We start from the raw sequence: 24,614 nt of genomic DNA, 5'->3' as shown, positions 1-24,614 counted from the left end.
ATGTTTCTTTTTTCGCAGGAGGTTGATCTCCAGTGAGGACCTGAGAGGACTCACAAATATAAAGAATTTGCCAATGACATGACGTCATGTTATATCACTGTACACATCAAGGGATAGGGCCCTGGAGATGACAGGCCTCAGGATCCTTGCATAAAACGCATTTCACGGTTGCGCATATTGGGGCGCTCGTCATGAAAGCAAGCACTCATTGTCTTTTTCTGTGGCACTAAACATGTACCCCTGGTGTCAGGGATTTCAAAAACACCAGCATACTATTCCACACTTCTACATTAATGTGGATGATACCATGATTGCAGATAATGATGAATGAATCATGAATAATGATGAGTGAGAATGTTACAGCGACATAAATATCATACCCCCCAAAAATGCTAACCTCCCCTCTTATTGGTAATGGTGAGAGGTAAGGTTAGCATGTTTTGGGGGTATGATCTTTGTGCCTCTGTAATCTTCTCTCTCATCATTATTTACAATTCATTCAGGATTATCCGTAATCATGGTAGCATCCACATTAATGTAGATGTGTTCAGAAACATATTATATTTTTATTTACAATAGAAGTGACTCAAAAATGACACAATGTATTATTTACCATTGATTTCTATTGGGCACAAAATAATCTGAAACACAACCAAAACAAACTGCAAATGAATCCAACAAGTTTGTTGAGTTTGATGTAGTCATTGCTTGCTAGGAATATGGGACCGAATACTAAAACTTCGACTACTTTAATACACATAAGTTAATTTGTCCAAATACTTTTGGTTCCCTAAAATGGGGGAACTATGTACAAAAAGTGCTGTAATTTCTAAACGGTTCACTGAAATGGATGAAAATATCAAAACAACAATAAATGTGTCACTGTCCAAATACTTTTGGACCTCACTGTATATACAGTCAGTTAATTAAGCAATTACCATCCCGTCATTTATAGGGCCGTGTATAAAAATGCTGGGCAGGCCATTATTTTGGCCATTATTTTGGCTATGCCCCCATGGTATGACAATGCCCCCATCCACAGGGCACGAGTGGTCACTGAATGGTTTGATGAGCGTTTTTTCCACCACCATCAACAAAACACCAAATTATGGAATTTCTCATGGAAGAATGGTGTAGCCTCCCTCCAATAGAGTTCCAGACACTTGTAGAATCTATGCCATGGTGCATTGAAGCTGTTCTGGCTCGTGGTGGGCCCTATTTACACAGTTTATGTTGGTGTTACCTTTATTTTGGCATCTATCCATCCATCCATTCATCTAAAGTGAGGGAAAAAAGTATTTGATCCCCTGCTGATTTTGTACGTTTGCCCACTGACAAAGACATGATCAGTCTATAATTTTAATGGTATGTTTATTTGAACAGTGAGAGACAGAATAACAACAACAAAAATCCAGAAAAACGCATGTCCAAAATGTTATAAATTGATTTGCATTTTAATTAGGGAAATAAGTATTTGACCCCTCTGCAAAACATGACTTAGTACTTGGTGGCAAAACCCTTGTTGGCAATCACAGAGGTCAGACATTTCTTGTAGTTGGCCACCAGGTTTACACACATCTCAGGAGGGATTTTGTCCCACTCCTCTTTGCAGATCTTCTCCAAGTCATTCAGGTTTCGAGGCTGACGTTTGGCAACTCGAACCTTCAGCTCCCTCCACAAATTTTCTATGGGATTAAGGTCTGGAGACTGGCTAGGCAACTCCAGGACCTTAATGTGCTTCTTCTTGAGCCACTCCTTTGTTGCCTTGGCCGTGTGTTTTGGGTCATTGTCATGCTGGAATACCCATCCACGACCCATTTTCAATGCCCTGGCTGAGGGAAGGAGATTCTCACCCAAGATTTGACGGTACATGGCCCCGTCCATCGTCCCTTTGATGCGGTGAAGTTGTCCTGTCCCCTTAGCAGAAAAACACCCCCAAAGCATAATGTTTCCACCTCCATGTTTGACGGTGGGGATGGTGTTCTTGGGGTCATAGGCAGCATTCCTCCTCCTCCAAACACGGCGAGTTGAGTTGATGGCAAAGAGCTCGATTTTGGACTCATCTGACCACAACACTTTCACCCAGTTCTCCTCTGAATCATTCAGACGTTCATTGGTAAACTTCAGTCGGGCCTGTATATGTGCTTTCTTGAGCAGGGGGACCTTGCGGGCGCTGCAGGATTTCAGTCCGTCACGGCGTAGTGTGTTACCAATTGTTTTCTTGGTGACTATGGTCCCAGCTGCCTTGAGATCATTGACAAGATCCTCCCGTGTAGTTCTGGGCTGATTCCTCACCGTTCTCATGATTATTGCAATGCCATGAGGTGAGATCTTGCATGGAGCCCCAGGCCGAGGGAGATTGACAGTTATTTTGTGTTTCTTCCATTTGCGAATAAACACACCAATGGTCTTGTAGCCCATTCCAGTCTTGTGTAGGTCTACAATCTTGTCCCTGACATCCCTGGAGAGCTATTTGGTCTTGGCCATGGTGGAGAGTTTGGAATCTGATTGATTGATTGCTTCTGTGGACAGGTTTCTTTTCTACAAGTAACAAGCTGAGATTAGGAGCACTCCCTTTAAGAGTGTGCTCCTAATCTCAGCTCGTTACCTGTATAAAAGACACCTGGGAGCCAGAAATCTTTCTGATTGAGTGGGGGGTCAAATTCTTATTTCCCTCATTCAAATGCAAATCAATTTATAACATTTTTGACATGCGTTTTTCTGGATTGTTTTGTTGTTATTCTGTCTCTCACTGTTCAAATAAACCTACCATTAAAATTATAGACTGATAATTTCTTTGTCAGTGGGCAAACGTACAAAATCAGCAGGGGATCAAATACCCTTTTCCCTCACTGTATCTATACTGAACAAAAATATAAAACACAAAACATGCAACAATTTCAAAGATTTTACTGAGTTACAGTTCATATAAGGAAATCAGTCAATTTAAATTAATTAATTAGGCCCTTATCTATGGATTTCACATGACTGGGAATACAGATATGCATCTGTTGGCCACAGATACCTAAAAAAGGTAAAAGGGTAGGGGCGTGGATCAGAAAACCAGTCAGTATCTGGTGTGATCACCATCGGCCTCATACAACGCAGCACACGTCCTTCGTGTAGAGTTGATCAGGCTGTTGATTGTGGCCTATGGAATGTTGTCCCACTCCTCTTCAATGGCTGTGCGAGGTTGCTGGATATTGTCGGGAACTGGAACACGCTGTCATATAAGTCGATCCAGAGCATCCCAAACATGCTCAATGGGTGACAGGCCATGGGTCAATTTCAGCTTCCAGGAATTGTGTACAGATCCTTGCGACATGGGGCCGTGCCATAACCCCACACGACGCCATACACGTGGTCTACGGTATGAGGCCGTTTGGACGTACTGCTGAATTCCATAAAACAACGTTGGAGGTGGCTTATGGTAGAGAAATTAACATTCAATTATCTAGCAACATCTCTGGTGCTGGACATTCCCGCAGTCAGCATGCCAATTGTTCGCTCCCTCGAAACTTGAGACATCTGTGGCATTGTGTTGTGTGACTAAACTGCACATTTTAGAGTGGCCTTTTATTGTCCCCAGCACAAGGTGAACCTGTGTAATGATCATGATGTTTAATAAGCTTCTTGATATTCCACACCTGTCAGGTGGATGGATTATCTTGGCAAAGGACAAATGCTCACTAACAGGGATGTAAACTAATTTGTGCACAACATTTGAGAGAAATAATGTGCATATCGAAATTTATGGGATCTTTTATTTCAGCTCATGAAACATGGGACCAAAACTTTACATGTTGCGTTCATATTTTTGTTCAGTGTATATACAGTTCCTTCAGAAAGTATTCATTGACTTATTCCACATTTTGTTGTGATAGAGCCTGAATTCAAAATTGATTAAATAGATTTTTTTTCTCTCACCCATCTACACAAAATACCCCATAATGACAGATTGAAAACATGTTTTTAGAAATGTTATTTACATAAGTATTCACACCACTGAGTCAATACTTTGTAGAAGCACCTTTGGAAGTGATTACAGCTGTGAGTATTTCTGGGTAAGTCTCTAAAAGCTTTCCACACCTGGATTGTGCAACATTTGCCCATTATTCTATAAAAAATTATTCAAGCTGTCGTATTGGTTGTTGATTATTGATAGACAAACATTTTCAGGTATTGCCATAGATTTTCAAGTAGATTTAAGTCAAAACTGTAACTCAGCGACTCAGGAACATTCACTGTCTTCTTGGTAAGCAACTCCAGTGTAGATTTGTCCTTGTGTTTTAGGGTATTGTCTTGCTGAAAAGTAAATTGATCTCCCAATGTCTAGTGGAAAGCAGATTGAACCAGGTATTCCTCTAGGATTTTGCCTGTGCTTAGCTCCATTCCATTTATTTTTTATCATGAAAAATTCCTCAGTCCTTAACGATTACAACCATACCCATAACATGATGCAGCCACCACTATGCTAGAAAATATGGAGAGTGGTTCTCAGTAATACACTGCTCAAAAAAATAAAGGGAACACTTAAACAACACAATGTAACTCCAAGTCAATCACAGTTCTGTGAAATCAAACTGTCCACTTAGGAAGCAACACTGATTGACAATACATTTCACATGCTGTTGTGCAAATGGAATAGACAACAGGTGGAAATTATAGGCAATTAGCAAGACACCCCCAATAAAGGACTGGTTTTGTAGGTGGTGACCACAGACCACTTCTCAGTTCCTATGCTTCCTGGCTGATGTTTTGGTCACTTTTGAATGCTGGCGGTGCTTTCACTCTAGTGGTAGCATGAGACGGAGTCTACAACCCACACAAGTGGCTCAGGTAGTGCAGCTCATCCAGGATGGCACATCAATGCGAGCTGTGGCAAGAAGGTTTGCTGTGTCTGTCAGCGTAGTGTCCAGAGCATGGAGGCGCTACCACGAGACAGGCCAGTACATCAGGAGACATGTAGGAGTCCGTAGGAGGGCAACAACCCAGCAGCAGGACTGCTACCTCCGCCTTTGTGCAAGGAGGAGCAGGAGGAGCACTGCCAGAGCCCTGCAAAATGACCTCCAGCAGGCCACAAATGTGCATGTGTCTGCTCAAACGGTCAGAAACAGACTCCATGAGGGTGGTATGAGGTCCCGACGTCCACAGGTGGGCGTTGTGCTTACAGCCCAACACCGTGCAGGACGTTTGGCATTTGCCAGAGAACACCAAGATTGGCAAATTCGCCATTGGCGCCCTGTGCTCTTCACAGATGAAAGCAGGTTCACACTGAGCACATGTGACAGAGTCTGGAGACGCCGTGGAGAACGTTCTGCTGCCTGCAACATCCTCCAGCATGACCGGTGGAGTGGCATTTCTTTGGGGGGCCGCACAGCCCTCCATGTGCTCGCCAGAGGTAGCCTGACTGCCATTAGGTACCGAGATGAGATCCTCAGACCCCTTGTGAGACCATATGCTGGTGCGGTTGGCCCTGGGTTCCTCCTAATGCAAGACAATGCTAGACCTCATGTGGCTGGAGTGTGTCAGCAGTTCCTGCAAGAGGAAGGCATTGATGCTATGGACTGGCCCGCCCTGCCCCAGACCTGAATCCAATTGAGCACATCTGGGACATCATGTCTCGCTCCATCCACCAACGCCACGTTGCACCATAGACTGTCCAGGAGTTGGCGGATGCTTTAGTCCAGGTCTGGGAGGAGATCCCTCAGGACACCATCCGCCACCTCATCAGGAGCATGCCCAGGCATTGTAGGGAGGTCATACAGGCACGTGGAGGCCACACACACTACTGAGCCTCATTTTGACTTGTTTTAAGGACATTACATCAAAGTTGGATCAGCCTGTAGTGTGGTTTTCCACTTTAATTTTGAGGGTGACTCCAAATCCAGACCTCCATGGGTTGATAAATTAGATTTCCATTGATAATTTTTGTGTGATTTTGTTGTCAGCACATTCAACTATGTAAAGAAAAAAGTATTTAATAAGATTATTTCATTCATTCAGATCTAGGATGTGTTATTTTAGTGTTCCCTTAATTTTTTTTTGAGCAGTGTATATACTGTACATACACTGAGTACACAAAACATTAAGGACACTGTACAACACTGTACAATTCAATGCTATCTCTTCAGACAACATTTTCCCTCACAACACCTTCCTAATATTGAGTTGCACCCATTTTGCCCTCAGAACAGCCTTAATTCATCGGGGCATGGAAAATACAAGGTGTCAAAAGCGTTCCACAGGGATGCTGGACCATGTTGGCTCCAATGCTTCACACAGTTGTTTCAAGTTGGCTGGATGTCCTTTGGGTGGTGGACCATTCTTGATACACATGGGAAACTGTTGAGTGTGAAAAACCCTGCAGCGTTGCAGTTCTTGACACAAAGCGGTGCTTAAATCTTTTGTCTTGTCCATTCATCCTCTGAATGGCACACATACACAATCCATGTCAATATTGTCTCAAGGCTTAAAAATCCTTCTTTAACCGGTCTCTTCCCCTTCAGCTACACTGATTGAAGTGGATTTAACAAGTGAAATCAATAAGGGATCATAGCCTTCACCTGGAATCACCTGGTCAGCCTATAAATCATAAGGAATAAGGTTTTGAAGTGTCTGTCCTATATCTAGGAGATATAAGAAAGCTCAGGAAATAAACTCAGCAAAAAAGAAACGTCCCCTTTTCAGGACCCTGTCTTTCAAAGACAATTCGTAAAAATCCAAATAACTTCACAGATCTTCATTGTAAAGGGTTTAAACACTGTTTCCCATGCTTGTTCAATGAACCATAAACAATGAATGAACATGCACGTGTGGAACGGTCGTTAAGACACTAACAGCTTACAGACGGTAGGCAATTAAGGTCACAGTTGTGAACATTTAGGACACTAAAGAGGCCTTTCTACTGACTCTGAAAAACACCAAAAGAAAGATGCCCAGGGTCCCTGCTCATCTGCGTGAATGTGCCTTAGGCATGCTGCAAGGAGGCATGAGGACTGCAGATGTGGCCAGGGCAATAAATTGCAGTGTCCGTACTGTGAGACGCCTAAGACAGCGCTACAGGGAGACAGGATGGACAGCTGATCGTCGTCGCATTGGCAGACCACGTGTAACAACACCTGCACAGGATCGGTACATCCAAAAATCACACCTGCGGGACAGGTACAGGATGGCAACAACAACTGCCCGAGTTACACCAGGAATGCACAATCCCTCCATTAGTGCTCAGACTGTCCGCAATAGGCTGAGAGAGGCTGGACTGAGGGCTTGTAGGCCTGTTTTAAGGCACGTCCTCACCAGACATCACCGGCAACAACGTTGCCTATGGGCACAAACCCACCGTCGCTGGACCAGAAAGGACTGGCAAAAGGTACTCTTCACTGATGAGTCGCGGTTTTGTCTCACCAGGGGTGATGGTCGGATTCGCGTTTATCGTCAAAGGAATGAGCGTTACACCGAGGCCTGTACTCTGGAGTGGGATCGATTTGGAGGTGGAGGGTCCGTCATGGTCTGGGGCGGTGCAGGCAATCTCAACGCTGTGCATTATAGGGAAGACATCCTCCTCCCTCATTTGGTACCCTTCCTGCAGGCTCATCCTGACATGACCCTCCAGCATGACAATGCCACCAGCCATACTGCTCGTTCTGTGCGTGATTTCCTGCAAGACAGGAATGTCAGTGTTCTGCCATGGCCAGCGAAGAGCCCGGATCTCAACCCATTGAGCACGTCTGGGACCTGTGGATTGGAAGGTGAGGGCTAGGGCCATTCCCCCCAGAAATGTCCGGGAACTTGCTGGTGCCTTGGTGGAAGAGTGGGGTAACATCTCACAGCAAGAACTGGCAAATCTGGTGCTGTCCATGAGGAGGAGATGCACTGCAGTACTTAATGCAGCTGGTGGCCACACCAGATACTGACTGTTACTTTTGATTTTGACCCCCCCTTTGTTCAGGGACACAGTTTTCAATTTCTGTTAGTCACATGTCTGTGGAACTAACAGACTGGCGTTGTTTACTTTCAAACAACCAACACACAGTAATCTCAGAACTTCTCTAGGCAAGATTTTTTAGAAAATGTTTGTTTTTCACTAATGTTTTTCATCATGCCCGTGTGGTGTTCTGTGCCTGGCTTTGCTAATTACAAACAAGAGTAAAAATGTGTTACCTTTCACCGTTCTACCTACCAGAGATTAACCCCGATTCTGCTAGTGGCTTGCGGCTATCAAGAATGATGCGATGACCAAAGATTAACAGAGGGATTTTCAGTCTGAACTGATGGGCAATCCATTTCGGCGACATCTGAGAAGTGATGCGATACCATTGATTTTTTTCCTTCACAACAAAACGGAAGATTCTCAATTAGAGGTAACCTAACGTTAGCTAGCTTGCTAGCCTAGTTGGACCAGCTGTGTAAGTTAGCTAGCTAGCTAAAGGTACAGTCCTGTATTGAACTCAGAAAGCCATCAGCTAAATCATATACTGTAGCTATCTTTTGGTATACACACTGTCAATCAATTTCGCTAATGCCATGGTAGTCACTGCTAGACTGGTAGCTACCTTCAACAGAGTGAACATGTTTGTTTGCTTGTTCTATCTTTGACTGACGTTAGCTAATGTAAGCTATCTAATGTTACTCTTATTTGGTATCTCAATTTAGTAGCCATCAATTCCAGCCATGTCTTGAAAACACTCTGTTACTAAATAGAATTGACGATATAGCTAACTCATTCTCTGTTTGTGTGTTGGTAGCAATGATGAATGTGTGTGTATAAATCGTCTATGGTTGGTTAATTGGTTGTCAGCCAGTCTCAGCTGGCTAGCAATCTTGCTGCCAATTTAGTGATGCTAGTTAGCTAACAGCAAGCTGACAATATTGAAATGTCCATGTGACCCCACTTCCCAATTTCAGAACACTATCTTTACTGTCCTAGATGGGTATTTCAGTTCTGGTCAAATCACCAAAAAAGAACACAACTTTTTGGCTATTCAACACCCTAAAATTGCCACTTTCTATACTTTGCAGAAATTACACAAGAATGTTACAAAACCTCCAGGGCACCCTATTGTAGCAGACATTGATGCAGTAACAGCCCCTTTATCGACCTTTGTTGATTTTTTTATTAGACCACTCGCAGAACAGCTCCCCTCCTTTGTAAAGGACACCAGCAGTATGATCTCTATTATTGAATCTCTTGATCCTGTCCCTGATAATACCTTGTTAATTACTTTTGATGTTGAGTCGTTATACACAAATATTCCACACGAGGGCGGGATTGAAGCCATGGAACATTTTCTTCTGCAATGTGACCCTAATTAACTACCTTCCAGTGCATGCATTATAACATTGGCTGAAATAGTACTCACACATAACTACTTTATGTTTCTAAATGATTTCTTTATTCAGACGAAGGGTACTGCTATGGGATCCCCTATGGCTCCTAACTATGCTAATTTGTATGTGAGTTACATGGAGAAACAGTCCATTTCCAATCCTCTCAAAAATGTTTTTTTGCCTATTATTATTTGGAAACGGTACATTGATGATATTTTTGTTCTATGGAGGGGTGATTCAAAACAGCTCCAGGCATTCCATGCTTTTCTTAACTCTTGTTCTGCGCACCTGAGATTTACAGTACTATGCAATCTGACACACGTCAAATGAGTTTCCTTGATCTTCTGATTTTGTGTGAGGATAATGTTCTATACACTGATCTTTACAGGAAACCTACAGATCGTAACAGTTTGTTGAGGGCTGATAGTTGTCACCCACTTCCCTTGAAAAACAGTTTGCCCTACAGCCAATTCTGTCGAATCAAAAGAATTTGCAAAAAACTATCTGATTTCGACAGAAATATGGCTGAGACGCAAAGAAAATTCAAGGAGAGGGGGTACAAAAATGGTCAGATTAATGATGCCATTTAGAAAATTCAAAACAAATCGAGACATGATCTCTTTCAAGGACAGTCTCGCAAAAAGAAGCATTCTTGCTTTCTAACTACACGCTATTCAATGTGCTCTGAACAAATTAAGGGAATCGTTCATAAACATTGGCCCATTCTAAGATCCGATGACAGTGTCGGTAATGTGTTTTTGGACCCTCCCTTGGTAGTATTCTCGCGGGGCAGAGATCTCAGAGATCAATTGGTAACCTCTGATTTACCACCCCAAAATATCTCTGCATAATGCCTATTTGCGCCTCTACCAGATGGAAACTACAAGTGTAATGGTTGCGCTCAATACAGTAGATCCTTCAAACATCCCCAAACAGGGAAACAGATCCCAATAAAATATGTTATCACGTGTTCCACTAAGGCAGTTATTTATCTTATAACTTGTACTTGTGGTAAATATTATGTGGGTAAAACAAAGCGTGAATTAAAAGTACGAATCTCGGAGCATCGTAGCACCATTAGGTGCAAAAACACTTTTTTTTTTGGAAGCGAACCACTCGATTTCGTCCCTACGTTATATCAGCATCAAACATGTCACCCTCCCTAGGAGAGTGGGTGACCTCGACAACTTATTGTTAAAATGAGAGGCTGCCTGGATCTTTAATTTAAAGACCCTTGCTCCCTTCGGTCTCAAAGTAGACTTTGATCTGAAGCCATTCTTGTGATTTTTGTGATTTTGCTATTCATTGTAAATGTTTTATGTATGTTCTGTTTATCTGTGAATTAACCAATGATATCAGGCCACACCTGGCCATGATTACAGACACCTGTGTGTGTCCTTTGACACTATATAAACTAGTGACCCGCAGTGTTTGTCAATGTACCCTGATAAAGACAGCTTGTCTGTCGAAACGTTGGTTATTCGGTTATTAAATTATTGCATCTGAGCTCCTAGAGTGTGCAGCTCTCCTTTTCTTTTTCAAGTGTTCTACTCCGTTTGTCAGCACCTCGCCTAAATAGGTGTGCGTTTCTTTTGCCTCCAAAGGTATGCTTAACTAGCCAGTATAATAGAGATCAATACAATTAGTGGTGTGGTTACATTGTGTATTGTTCTGTATTCTGCTGGAGGTGGTACCTAATATGATTCCACCAACATGCGCTTCCAACCCCTAGCTCTGCACAAGGTGAAGGTAAGTTGGCCAACATTTTTACAAGCTGACGGCTAAGATAACTAAATTTACAGTAAGCATGGTATAAACATGAATTGGGTAGTGTTTGTATGGTTTGTGTTTGTGTTATGGGGTTCGAGGTAGCCTGAGGACCACAGAGTATCTTCCAGACCGTGTAATCAATTTAGTCTACCCCTCTTCTCTTTTTATCTTTTCTTTTTGTAAAACTTAGGTTATCTGGAGTCATTCCACAATGCCCTGCTGAAAAATACCCCAAAGCGGGGGCATTTTGGGTACACTAGCATGAAGGAGCGGACACACCTTAAGGTTATGGAGCTCAACAAGATTGTGGGCCAGAAACCAGCAATGGACACTGAAAGGTATAAAATCAAGACTACAACAGTAATGACACAACCACCTCATTCTTCTCTCTACAGTTTCTCAAAACACAATACAAAGACAAGTCTACAAAATTCCCCTGCAAAGGGCTACTATTGACAAGAATGATCTGTCAACGTCAATGGGCTGTACAGATAGTACTTTGAGATGAGGAAGGGTGTTTTGGTTGTGCTTAGACAGTAAATGTATTGTTGTGTATGAGAGCAATTGAGGTGCCATTTCTCATACACAACTATTCATACTGTGTAAGAACTCCCTTCCTAAAACTTTTCACACCTGCTTTAGACCTCCCCAGCCTATTCACTTTGGTGACTGATCTTTCCTCTCAAAAGCAGCTCCCAATGTCCCATCATTGTCCCTAAACAATACGCTAGCTGGTTGATACCCTTACCAACAAAGGCGTGTCGCCCTACGTCCCTCCACAAAAAGTGTAAAATGATAAAGCCACAACCATGTCTTTCCAAGATCAGCAAATCTTCTGCAAGAGGAACAGTTGATGGTTAAGAAGCACTACACCACTTTCGGCAGAGTCTTATCCAGCTGGCCGTTCACCGCAGACAGGACAAGCCCATCACCATGAGCACAATTGCCAGTGTACTGAAGCCGGATAAGACTATGGCTGCGTCTACACAGGCAGCCCAATCCTGATATTTTTTCATGAATTTTGACCAATCAGATCAGTTCTGAAAAAGATCTGAAGTGATTAAGACCAATTAGTGGAAAAAATATCAGAATTGGGCTGCCTGTGTAAATGCAGCCAGTGTGGCTCAGCATAAGACCATGTAGAACACACAGGAGGCTGCTGAGGGGGAGGATGACACATAATAATGGCCGGAACGGCGCAAATGGAATTACCTCAAACACATGGAAACCATGTGTTCGATGTATTTGATATAATTCCACTCCAGCCATTACCACGAGCCCGTCCTCCCCAATTAAGGTGCCACCAACCTCCTGTGGTAGAACATGGGTCTCACCCTGTTCCTGGAGAGCTACCCTCCTTTAGGTTTTTGCTCCAACCCAAGTTTTAAATAACCTGGTTCAGCTAATTATGCTAGATTAGGGTTGGAGTGAAAACCTAAAGGATGGTAGCTCTCCAGAAACAGGAGTTGGGGAGCCCGGATTTAGAACCACCTTAAAATAAATATGGACATTTTCTATCAATCTTTAAAATGTGTCTGCCCTTATGGATTCACAGAATATATTTATATAAGCTGTACTGGGCTCTGTAGCATCAAACAGATGCTAGACATCCAGATATCCAAAGAATGTTTGTTTATTTGTCCAATTCTAAAATAGAGGGGAGTGTACACTATTTATTGCTAACTCAAGAGAACTGGGTATTCAATAACAATGTTATATGATAAAAGTAACATACAAAAAAATTGTATGAACAGTGTGGTTCAGTGTGTCCGGGTGTGTCTCAGGTGTAGAGACACAAGTGCAGATAACTGTAGCTACAGATTGTTACACCAGATAATGTGATTTACCCAAAGATTTTTGCCGACATCTTGTCTATTTCAAGTCTTCTCTCATTGATTGAGACAGGTGGGTGTCCACCCCAAAGTGCTGCATATCATGATGACAGAGACCTGTCTTGATCAATGAGTGAGAAGACTTGAAATAGACACGATGGCGGCACACATATTGTTGGATAACTTTATGGAGCAACATTTTTTATTTTAATAACGGGGCATTTTCTAAATTCAAACTGGCCACTGACATTTTATGAGACTCCTGTTTCCCCTAATTGAGGACGAAGACTGCATCGCTAAGGTTGGTTAAATTCTTTGTGCTACACCAAATAGTACCTATCCTATAACTCCCAGTAATGGATGCAAAAAATATTTGGTTAAATCCCATTATCTGGTGAAACAATCTTTACTAAGATAAACTGGTGATCAGCAGATGATGGGAGAGGTGGTCATGATGAAATTGCCATTCCAAAGAAACGTACAGTAAGTTCAGGGAATACTTGTAAAGCTGTGGGAGGAGTGTTGTCATGATCAAACTGACATTCAGCTCCTCATGAGTCATCTACTTGAAATCCAGCATAATGTCTCATCCCCGAGAGGTATACAGTTCATGGGACACAGTTCCGCTACAATGACACACGCAGGCAAAATACTTCTGTTTCAGTATCTAGAATCGACTCCAGGAAGAAGCCCAGGCACCACACAGTATTATCTGTAAGACAAAATCTAAAACAAGTATGCTCTATTGTACAGCTTGAACAACAAGTGAACCATGCCAGCATAACATCAACATTAGGGTAGACTAGTTGAAAATGCATACATATGCACAGGCACAGAGATCACATTTACAACAATATCTAGCCTAATAGACAGAAATATGGCATAACCCTCAACCTTTGCGCAGTGACCAGACCGTACAAATGAACCTAGGTAGGTAGGCAGACAGACATGGCTGTAGGTAGATACTATCAGGCATGCTTAGGCAAATATGTTTTTATAGTTTTAGAGATTTAGAAAAGTAAATTGTTGTATTATTGTTTCTCCTCACTGTTTGCTAGTAAACTTAGCTAGCTAGCTTGCTGGATATGCAGTGTTGGTTATTTATACTTGTTATTTACATCTATCTTGCGTCATGCCTATAATTTTGTGATATTGAAATGCATCCACGGTCATAATCATAACCAGTGTCAACCCGCGTCAATTATGTTACATAGCTAGCTAGTGAAATGATTTACATGTTTGCGAACAAGTTACAAATGCGAGGTGTGGCACATTACAAGTTAGCAGGTGCCAAGCTAACTAGCTAGCCAACTCCAGTCATGTGCTAAAGTTTGCTGGTAAACTTAGCTTTAGGTGGCTGGTTTGTAATGTTGTAGCTTGCCATATCTACAACTAAAAAGAGAAGAGGTTTTTGCAATCAAGATACAAAAGATCTCCGATTGTAAAACCTCTTCTATGTTTAGTCAAATATATGGTTACCGGTAGTTGTTTAACTAGATAGCATAGTTAGCTAGCTACCTAGCTAGCTAAGTTAGCAAACAGAAACATTATTCAATTTCCCCCCACTGTAACACAGTAGTATGTTAGCCAGCAATACACAATATGGGTTTCAGTAGCTGAAGTTAGCTAGGTGGCTTGCAGGAAAAATAACTTATTTAGGCACTGTACTTGTCATCTGCCCTCTTGGTGCTGGCATCAGCTGTAGCTGAGCTTCTAATGTTAGCTAAATCCAACTCTTTGTTTTGAATCCTCTTCACAATACACCGGTTGAAACATGTATGTTTGAATGTCACCATGTAGCTAATAGATGCTCCATCCTCAAATGTGTTGATGAGAGGAATCACATGAAGCCATTGTGTCTGGTCAGTTCTTTCAGTTTTACCCAAAGGATTGTTGTTAGTGTCCGCCTCCTTTTCAAAAACGCCCACCTTGGGGGAGGGACAGGGGCCAGAGCATGAAGCTTCGCCCAACACAAATTGTAGTCTTTCAGAGACTGGAAAAAATGTGTCTGCTTGTATATTTAGCAATGAATCCGCCGATAGGAAAATCGCTGAAAGACTTCCAACGGCTCTATCGAACGAAGACAACCATATCTACACCCATAACAACGTATAGTGCGATCAGTATAACATAGAGCCTTGCGAAATGCCACAAAGCAGGATTACATTCATTTTTAATCTCGCCCCCCATCAATACACTGGAAGCCATCATAGGGTGTATCATTCAGCGCGCAAAGCCCTGACCTGCATTCCTCCTGGGCAACTATGTGTGAAACACATTTCACTGTCCTATAAATGCCTCAGACATGTTGAAAACAAGCCCAGATTCCCCCAGGGTGAAATTCTCCTTTAACTAAAATCCTACAATCTGATTTATGGCACAAACAATGAGTAAGACGAGATGTGTACCACTTTGCTCTGTATAAGATTGTCTGCTAAATTAGTTACATGTACATTTTGGCACAAAATCTGTGGAGCTACTGTATGCACTGCTACCCTCACATAGGCTACAGGGGTAAACTATACCTTCAAAGATAGACTTTGTTTTATTTATTTCACAAGCCATAGCATTCTCCCCCTCTCTCTCCCGGATCCGAGGCTCCAGACTCTGCTGAGCATCACTGATGCATCCAGTTGCGACCCGTCATTCAGGGCAGGTAGGGCAGAGCCCCGCCTGTTTTGAGCCCCACCTGTTTGTCACGATCGTCGGTAAGAGAGGAGGACCAAGGTGCAGCGTTGAATGCGAACAGATTTATTATAGGTGATACACGATCAAAACAACAAAACGATAACGTGACAGTCAATGGTCTAACACAAACCAACTAGAACAAGATCCCACAACTATTGTGGGAAAACAGCCTGTTTAAATGTGGTTCCCAATCAGAGACAACCAGCCACAGCTGACACTCGTTGCCTCTGATTGAGAACCACACTGGTAACATAGAAAAGAAACAACTAGACCTACAACACAGAAATCTACACACCCTGGCTCAACATAACAGTGTCCCCAGAGCCAGGGCGTGACAGTACCCCCCCCTAAAGGCGCAGACTCCGACCGCGCCAACCAAATACCACAGGGGAGGGACCGGGTGGGCACTCCGCCTAGGCGGTGGATCCGGCTCCGGGCCTGATCCCCGCTCCCTCTCCAACCCCCCCAAAGTACCCCTGGCCCGGTCTGGCCCCGCTGGCCGGAGCTGGACTGCACATCTCAATTGTTATATTGCTTATATACTGTAGGTCTATCTCATTAGTACTGTATCTTCTTCATTGTTTTAGGCAATGATGCATTTCATTGTTTTGCTTACTTTGTGTATTATAATTGCAAGGTAGTTAACCCACTGTTCCCCGGGCGCAGAAGACGTGGATGTCGAGGCAGCCCTCTGCACCTCTCTGATTCAGAGGAGTTGGGTTAAATGCGGAAGACACATTTCAGGTGGATGCATTCAGTTGTACAACTGACTTGGTATCCCCCTTTCACTTTCCCTATAATTAGCTCATGTGCTTTTCTCCAGGAGGAGGGGATACTATATAATGTTGTTGGGTTTCTAACCATGTTTGCCAATGACAGTCTCTTCCCATTCAAATAAAAGTTTTTAAAAAAAATCAGCAAAAAGTTCAGTAATAGACCCATGTAATTCCAGTTAATATTGCGAGGGTTGTTTTGTTTGCGCAATGCGCTGTCTGTGCGTCGGTATATTGTCTTTAAAAGTGGATCCTCGTCATTGTATTTTCCTTCCTTTTTAGGCCTAATAAAATACTGAAAGGCATCTCTCTCTCTCTCTCTCTCTCTCTCTCTCTCTGTGTGTGTGTGTGTATGGTGACTTAAAGAAGAGTTAAGTTTAGGCCTCAACATTTTGCTGAATTTATCTGAACTAACATCTATCTGAATTTCTGCCGGTGTCCATTTTGAAAGTGCTGAACGAATAGGCCTACCTCGTCGCAGCTCATTTACTTGCACTTGTTTATTCTTAAAGCTAAGCGTTAATGATCAAACATTATGAATTTACTAAACATAAATGTAATAATGTTTGTGTATGGTTTAAAAGTCAAAACTCATGTCAGCATGCATTATTATTGAAGGAGAATGCAGTTCTTATCGAGTTACACAATTCAGTAGAAACCATATTTACTTAAGCAAGTCAGCCATATGGTTTTTAAAAAGGCAGTAAATGAGGATGAATGAACTGTTTCACTGCCAGACAAGGCTCCACTGATAGCCAGGTGTAGCAGTGGTAAGGATTCACTCGATGGTGCTGAAAGGAAAGCTGCGCTGTCAGGACAGCTTTAAGTAGGCCTTAACAGTTTGTGGGCACCGTTTGTCACTGTTATAGTGCAATTAATTAATTAATTAATTAATTAATTAATTAATTAGTGTTGTGATGTGTTGCTGAAATGCATAAAACAAAATTGGTTGAGTTTACCCCACCAAGATTTACATGCTAAAATCGCCACTGGTTGCATCACTCTCCCTGCATCTTCTCGGAAGAACGACGTGAGTTCCTTTTTCTTCTCACCAAGGAGTGGAGCTCTCTTCCTGACAAGCCCTATCTACTCTAAGCAGCCATCCTGGGAGCTGCAACTCAACGCAGTTTACAGCACGAGCCTAAAAAATCCAGAGACAAAGTCTTCTCTCCACAATCTCTCTCCCAGGCCGTGTCATCATTCAATACGATGTGTTAAGAGTCATAGAGATACACTACATGACCATAAGTATGTGGACACCTGCTCGTCGTAAATCTCATTCCAAAATCATGGGCATTAATATGGAGTTGTTCCCCCCTTTTGCTGCTATAACAGCCTCCACTCTTTTGGGAACGCTTTCCACTAGATGTTGGAACATTGCTGCAGGGACTTGCTTCCATTCAGCCACAAGAGCATTAGTGAGGTCGGGCACTGGTATTGGGTGATTAGGCCTGGGTCGCAGTCGCCGTTCCAATTAATCCCAAAGGTGTTCGATGGGGTTGAGGTCAGAGCTCTGTGCAGGCCAGTCAAGTTCTTCCACACCGATCTCAACAAACCATTTCTGTCTGGACCTCGCTTTGTGCACGGGGCATTGTCATGCTGAAACAGGAAAGGGCCTTTCCCAAACTGTTGTCACAAAGTTGGAAGCACAGAATCATCTACAATGTCATTTTATGCTGTAGTGTTATGTTTTCCTTTCACTGGAATTAAGGGGCCTAGCCCGAACCATGAAAAACAGTCCCAGACCATTATTCCTCCTCCACCAAATTTTACTGTTGGCTCTATGCATTGGGGGAGGTAGCGTTCTCCTGGCATCCGCCAAACGCAGATTTGTCCATCGGTGGTGAAGCGTGATTCATCACTCCAGAGAACGCGTTTCCACTGCTCCAGAGTCCAATGGCGGCGAGCTTTACACCACACTGCTCGGCCATGGAAACCCATTTCATGAAGCTCCCAAAGCACAGCTCGTGTGCTGAGGTTGCTTCCAGAGGCAATTTGGAACTCGGCAGTGAGTGTTGCTACCGAGGACAGATGATTTTTACGCGCTATGCGATTTAGCACCCATTCTGTGAGCTTGTGTGGCCTTTGAGGCTGAGCCGTTGTTGCTCTTATACGTTTCCACTTCACAATAACAGCACTTACTGTTGACCGGGGCAGCTCTAGCAGGGCAGAAATTTGACGAACTGACATGTTGGAAAGGTGGCATCCTATGACGGTGCCACGTTGAAAGTCACTGAGCTCTTCAGCAAGGTCGTTCTACTGCCAATGTTTGTCTATGGAGTTTATGGTTGTGTCCTCTATTTTATACACCTGTCAGCAATGGGTTTGGCTGAAATAGCCGAATCCAGTAATTTGAAGTGGTGTCCACATACTTTTGTATATACATTAACAGTCAAAAGTTTGGACACACCTACTCATTCCAGGGTTTTTCATAATTTTTACTATTTTACATTGTAGAATAATAGTGAATACATCAAAACTATGAAATTGTCAAGATCGTCTAACAGAGTGGACCAATGCGCAGCGTTGGATGCAAACATATTTATTCTCACTGAAGGCAACACGAACAAAACAACGAACGATACGTGACAGTTCACGGTTACCATAAACAGACTCGAAACAAAAACCCACAAACACGAATGAAAACCCGACTGTTTAAATATGGCTCCCAATCAGAGACAACCAGCTGACACTCGTTGCCTCTGATTGGGAGTCACTCAGACCAATATAGAAATAAGTAACCTAGACCCACAACAAAAACATAGAAACTAACACCCTGGCTCAACATACGAGAGTCCCCCGAGCCAGGGCGTGACAGAAATAACACATATGGAATCATGTAGTAACCAAAAAAGTGTTAAACAAATCAAAATATATTTTACATTTGAGATTCTTCAAATAGTCACCCTTTGCCTTGATGACAGCTTTGCACACTCTTGGCATTCTCTCAACCAGCTTCACCTGGAATGCTTTTCCAACAGTCTTGATGGAGTTCCCACATATGCTGAGCACTTGTTGGCTGCTTTTCCTTCACTCTGCTGTCCGACTCATCCCAAACCATCTCAATTGGGTTGAGGTCGGGGGATTGTGGAGGCCAGGTTATCTGATGCAGCACTCCATCACTCTCCTTCTTGGTCAAATAGCCCTTACACAGCCTGGAGGTGTGTTGGGTCATTGTCCTGTTGAAAAACAAATGATAGTCCCACTAAGCCCAAGCCAGATGGGATGGCTTATCGCTGCAGAATGCTGTGGTAGCCATGCTGGTTAAGTGTGCCTTGAATTCTAAATAAATCACTGACAGTGTCACCAGCAAACCACCCCCACATTATAACACCTCCTCCTCCATGCTTTACAGTGGGAAATACACATGCAGAGCTCATCCGTTCACCCACACCGTGTCTCACAAAGACACAGAGGTTGGAACAAAAAACTCAAATTTGGACTCCAGACCAAATGACACATTTCCACCGGTCTAATGTCCATTGCTCGTGTTTCTTGGACCTAGCAGGTCTCTTCTTCTTATTGGCGTCCTTTAGTAGTGGTTTCTTTGCAGCAATTCGACCATGAAGGCCTGATTCACGCAGTCTCCTCTGAACAGTTGATGTTGAGATGTGTCTGTTACTTGAACCCTGTGAAGCATTTACTTGGGCTGCAATTTCTGAGGCTGGTAACTCTAATGAACTTATCCTCTGCAGCAGAGGTAACTCTGTGTCTTCCATTCCTGTGGCGGTCCTCATGAGAGCCAGTTTCATCATAGCGCTTGATGGTTTTTGCGACTGCACTTGAAGAAACGTTCAAAGTTCTTGACACTTTCCGTATTGACTGACCTTCATGTCTTAAAGTAATGATGGACTGTTGTTTCTCTTTGCTTATTTGAGCTGTTCTTGCCATAATATGGACTTGGTCTTTTACCAAATAGGGCCATCTTCTGTATACCCCCCTACCTTGTCACAACACAACTGATTGGCTCAAACGCATTAAGAAGGAAAGAAATTCCACAAATTAGCTTTTAAGAAGGCACACCTGTTAATTGAAATGCATTCCAGGTGACTACCTCATGAAGCTGGTTCAGAGAATCCCAAGAGTCTGCAAAGCTGTCATCAAGGCAAAGGGTGGCTATTTGAAGAATCTCAAATATAAAATATATTTTGATTTGTTTAACACTTTTTTGGTTAGTACATGATTCCAAATGTGTTATTTCATAGTGTTGATGTCTTCACTATTATTTTACAATGTAAAAAATAGTACAAATAAAGAACAACCCTTGAATGAGTTGATGTGTCCAAACTTTTGACTGGTAGTGTATAGTGTATTTCATCCTGTGCATTGGGTTTAAGGTGTGCTGTTGTCTGATAGAAGGGAAGTCAACTTCACATAATCTTTCACTCAATGCTCATATAAGTGTTGGGATATGAACTGGGTGAAAAGAAAGAGAAAATATCCTTACCTGAAGTAGTTTCTCACAGCTCTGTCAACCACTTACACACTGGTCGTGTGTGGCTAAGTTGGTAAGAGTGTGACACAAGCAAACGTCAGGGTCGTGGGATCAATTCCTGCAGGGATCACATACAAATACTACAAATATTAACTTTACTGTAAGTTGCATTGGATAAAGCATGTACTAAGTGCCACATTATATATCACTCTCAAACTATACAGTGGGGGAAAAAAGTATTTAGTCAGCCACCAATTGTGCAAGTTCTCCCACTTAAAAAGATGAGAGAGGCCTGTAATTTTCATCATAGGTACACGTCAACTATGACAGACAAAATTAGAAAAAAAATCCAGAAAATGACATTGTAGGATTTTTTATGAATGTATTTGCAAATTATGGTGGAAAATAAGTATTTGGTCAATATCAAAAGTTTCTCAATACTTTGTTATATACCCTTTGTTGGCAATGACACAGGTCAAACGTTTTCTGTAAGTCTTCACAAGGTTTTCACACACTGTTGCTGGTATTTTGGCCCATTCCTCCATGCAGATCTCCTCTAGAGCAGTGATGTTTTGGGGCTGTCGCTGGGCAACACGGACTTTCAACTCCCTCCAAAGATGTTCTATGGGGTTGAGATCTAGAGACTGGCTAGGCCACTCCAGGACCTTGAAATGTTTCTTACGAAGCCACTCCTTCGTTGCCTGGGCGGTGTGTTTGGGATCATTGTCATGCTGAAAGACCCAGCCACGTTTTATCTTCAATGCCCTTGCTGATGGAAGGAGGTTTTCACTCAAAATCTCACGATACATGGCCCCATTCATTCTTTCCTTTACAGGGATCAGTCGTCCTGGTCCCTTTGCAGAAAAACAGCCCCAAAGCATGGTGTTTCCAACCCCATGCTTCACAGTAGGTATGGTGTTCTTTGGATGCAACTCAGCATTCTTTGTCCTCCAAACACGACGAGTTGAGTTTTTACCAAAAACTTCTATTTTGGTTTCATCTGACCATATGACATTCTCCTAATCCTCTTCTGGATCATCCAAATGCACTCTAGCAAACTTCAGACGGGCCTGGACAAGTACTGGCTTAAGCAGGGGGACACGTCTGGCACTGCAGGATTTGAGTCCCTGGTGGCGTAGTGTGTTACTGATGGTAGGCTTTGTTACTTTGGTCCCAGCTCTCTGCAGGTCATTCACTAGGTCCCCCTGTGTTGTTCTGGGATATTTTCTCACCGTTCTTGTGACCATTTTGACCCCACGGGGTGAGATCTTGTGTGGAGCCCCAGATCGAGGGAGATTATCAGTGGTCTTGTATGTCTTCCATTTCCTAATAATTGCTCCCACAGTTGATTTCTTAAAACCAAGCTGCTTACCTTTTGCAGATTCAGTCTTCCCAGCCTGGTGCAGGTCTACAATTTTGTTTCTGGTGTCCTTTGACAGCTCTTTGGTCTTGGCCATAGTGGAGTTTGGAGTGTGACTGTTTGAGGTTGTGGACAGGTGTCTTTTATACTGATAACAAGTTCAAACAGGTGCCATTAATACAGGTAACGAGTGGAGGACAGAGGAGCCTCTTAAAGAAGAAGTTACAGGTCTGTGAGAGCCAGAAATCTTTCTTGTTTGTAGGTGACCAAATACTTATTTCCCACCATAATTTGCAAATAAATTCATAAAAAATCAACAATGTGATTTTCTGGATTTTTTTTTTTCAATTTGTTTGTCATAGTTGACGTGTACCTATGATGAAAATTACAGGCCTCTCTCAACTTTTTAAGTGGGAGAACTTGCACAATTGGTGGCTGACTAAATACTTTTTTCCCCCACTGTACATCTCATAAAGAAGGGAGTTAGAAGAATGTCAGTCCCAGAAACCTCACTATGCTAAGCAAATCCCTCTAAGGATTATTTATGATAGACTGATACTCACCAGTGTAGGCCTACAGAACGACCGCTACACAACCAGCCCAAGTTCTCTTTCTACTGTAGCCCCTCCTTGCCACCATGTAGTGATGTATTACATACATTTACTTTACTGTGTGAATATCCATTTCAGGGACATTGAAACCACCTTTTGAAGCTTTGGTTGTGAGAAAGGTAAGCCTGGGGGGTTGGTTCTGTTGACCTGCTCACATAAAGAGATGATGACTCACTGAAGTTAGAGAGCAGATTTTCCCCAAGTGAACATTGGGTCCTCACAGCATGGATGATGTATACGGTACAAAACCAGAGCTCAGGACATCAAACTGAAGCAGACACATCAAAAGTCCCCTGCCAACAGCAATACAGCACACACGCCAATGGCCTATATAACCTGTTGTGGGCAGTAACTGCCTTATTGATTCCCTATACACGACTTGATAAAGACTCACGATTACATAAATCAAAAGAGTGCATTCAGTAATTTGCTTATTACAGGTTTATAAGCTACTTAAACCCTTTATAAATAATTTGTTACCAAGATTCTGAGAATGACAAGACTGCTGACCACACTCACATCATTATCTTAACAATAAAACATAATCAAGTAATAACTTAGAACTAAAACATGCATACAGTGCATTCGTAAAGTATTCAGACCCCTTCACTTTTTCCACTTTGTTACGTTACATTCTAAAATGGATTTAATTATTCCCCCCCCTCAATCTACACACAATACCCCATCATGACAAAGCGAAAACAGGTTTTTGAAATGTTAGAAAATTCATTAAAAATTTAAAACAGAAATACCTTATTTACATACAGTTTACATTCAGACCCTTTGCCATGGGACTCGAAATTGAGCTCAGGTGCATCCTGTTTCCATTGATCATCCTTGAGATATTTCTATGACTTCATCGGAATCCACCTGTGGTAAATTCAAATGATTGGACATGATTTGGAAAGGCACACACCTGTCTATATAAGGTCCCACAGTTGACAGTGCATGTCAGAGCAAAAACCAAGCCATGAGGTCGAAGGAATTGTCCGTAGAGCTCCGAGACAGGATTGTGTCGAGGCACAGATCTGGGGAAGGGGTACCAAAAAATGTCTGCAGCATTGAAGGTCCCCAAGAACACAGTGGCCTCCATTATTCTTAAATGGAAGAAGTTTGGAACCACCAAGACTCTTTCTAGAGCTGGCCACCCGGCCAAACTGAGCAATCGGGGGAGAAGGGCCTTTGCCAGGGAGGTGCCCAAGAATCTGATGGTCACTCTGACAGAGCTCCAGAGTTCCTCTGTGGAGATGGGAGAACCTTCCAGAAGGACAACCATCTCTACAGCACTCCACCAATCAGGCCTTTATGGTAGAGTGGCCAGACGGAAGCCAATCCTCAGTAAAAAGGCACATGAAAGCCCACTTGGATTTTGCCAAAAGGCACCTAAAGACTCTCAGCCCATGAGAAACAATATTCTCTGGTCTGATGAAACCAAGATTGAACTCTGTGGCCTGATTGCCAAGCTTCACATCTGGAGGAAACATGGCACCATCCCTACGGTGAAGCATGGTGGTGGCAGCATCATGCTGTGGGGATGTTTTTCAGCAGCAGGGACTGGGAGACTAGTCAGGATCGAGGCAAAGATGAACGGAGCAAAGTACAGAGAGATCCTTGATGAAAACCTGCTCCAGAGCGCACAGGACCTCAGACTGGGGCAAAGGTTCAACTTCCAACAGGACAACGAGATAAAGGTAGTCCTAACATGATCAAAAGACTACAACGGTAACATTAACAGCTTGAGACATCACAGACTGACACAACAGAGCAATGAAATGGAAAACACAGCAAAGCCAGAATATCAACATCAAGAGAATG

The sequence above is a fragment of the Coregonus clupeaformis genome, unplaced genomic scaffold (genome assembly GCF_020615455.1).
Source record: "Coregonus clupeaformis isolate EN_2021a unplaced genomic scaffold, ASM2061545v1 scaf0073, whole genome shotgun sequence".
Taxonomy (NCBI): Eukaryota; Metazoa; Chordata; class Actinopteri; order Salmoniformes; family Salmonidae; genus Coregonus; species Coregonus clupeaformis.
The sequence above is the reverse complement of the archived record's forward strand: the minus strand, read 5'-3'. Positions refer to the sequence as shown.